Source organism: Equus asinus, unplaced genomic scaffold, assembly GCF_041296235.1.
Source record: "Equus asinus isolate D_3611 breed Donkey unplaced genomic scaffold, EquAss-T2T_v2 contig_33, whole genome shotgun sequence".
Lineage (NCBI taxonomy): Eukaryota > Metazoa > Chordata > Mammalia > Perissodactyla > Equidae > Equus > Equus asinus.
In genome coordinates this window covers 46,920-47,922 of record NW_027224994.1, presented here as the reverse complement: position 1 = coordinate 47,922, position 1,003 = coordinate 46,920, and the positions used below count along the sequence as shown (strand labels likewise).

General features: G+C 79.2%; 1 non-coding gene across 1 annotated transcript; it reads left to right on the top strand.

The window, feature by feature from the left end:
* Window positions 1-453: 453 nt before the first annotated feature.
* On the top strand, window positions 454-572 carry LOC139043706 (5S ribosomal RNA). Its single transcript, XR_011500774.1, has one exon. It is a non-coding gene; the product is annotated as a 5S ribosomal RNA (ribosomal RNA).
* Window positions 573-1,003: the final 431 nt, after the last annotated feature.

Sequence of the window (1,003 nt, the reverse complement as noted above, 5' to 3'; positions counted from 1 at the left end):
GCCAAGTGCCCCGCGCCACCCCCCTCCCAGCAGCCGCATCTCCTGCGACCCATCGCCGGATCCGAGCGGCCAGGGCGGCCTGGAGTGTTCCCGGGCCGCGAGGGGAGAGCGCCCAGCCAGGCGCCCCGCCCCCATCCCCGCCCCCACCGCCGCCCCCACCACCCCTCGTTTCCCACCGCCGCCCGCCCCGCCCCGCCTCCTCGCACCCCGGGCTGCTCCAGGCCTCCGCGCCCTGGGAGGGCAGCAGGGCGGGGCAGCGCAGGGTTTGGCTGGCCCGCTGGCCGCGCCCGAGGCGGCCGCGGCGGGAGGCAGCAGCGGGAGGAAGGCGGCAGGCCGGGCGCGGGCGCAGGGGGCGCCGGCGGCGGGTGCGCGTCACAGAGGCCTGGGCGCGCGCGAGCCGCGGGCCGGGCGACGCGGCGCGGCTTCTTAGGGGCGCCGGCGGCAGGCGCCAGCGTCTACGGCCATACCACCCTGAACGCGCCCGATCTCGTCTGATCTCGGAAGCTAAGCAGGGTCGGGCCTGGTTAGTACTTGGATGGGAGACCGCCTGGGAATACCGGGTGCTGTAGGCTTTTGCCTCCCTCGCCTTTTGCCGCCGGCCGGGCGCGGCTCCCTCCGCGCTCCTGCCGCCCCTCCTCCGTCCTGCGGCCTCCGGCCTCCGTCCTCCGCGGACGCCCCCCACCCCTCCAGCCAGCCCGACCCCCCCCACCCTCCCCCTCCCCTCCCGCCCCCCTCCGCACCGCGGGCCCGCCGGCGCCGCCCATGGGCAGGGCCCAACCCCTCCCCGCCACAGCCCAACCCTTCCAGCTCGCGGCCCCACCCGAACCCAGGGCCAATCGGGGCCAGCCCGGCGGGACCGGGACCGGGACCGGGACCGGGACCCCGACGCCGCACACGCCGCCGGCCGGCTCCCTCTGGCCTCGGCCTCTTCCCACCCGCTCGGCTCCCGCTCCGGTGACACCCCAGCCCTTCCCTCGGCGCCCCGCCCCCGCCGCCCCAGCCG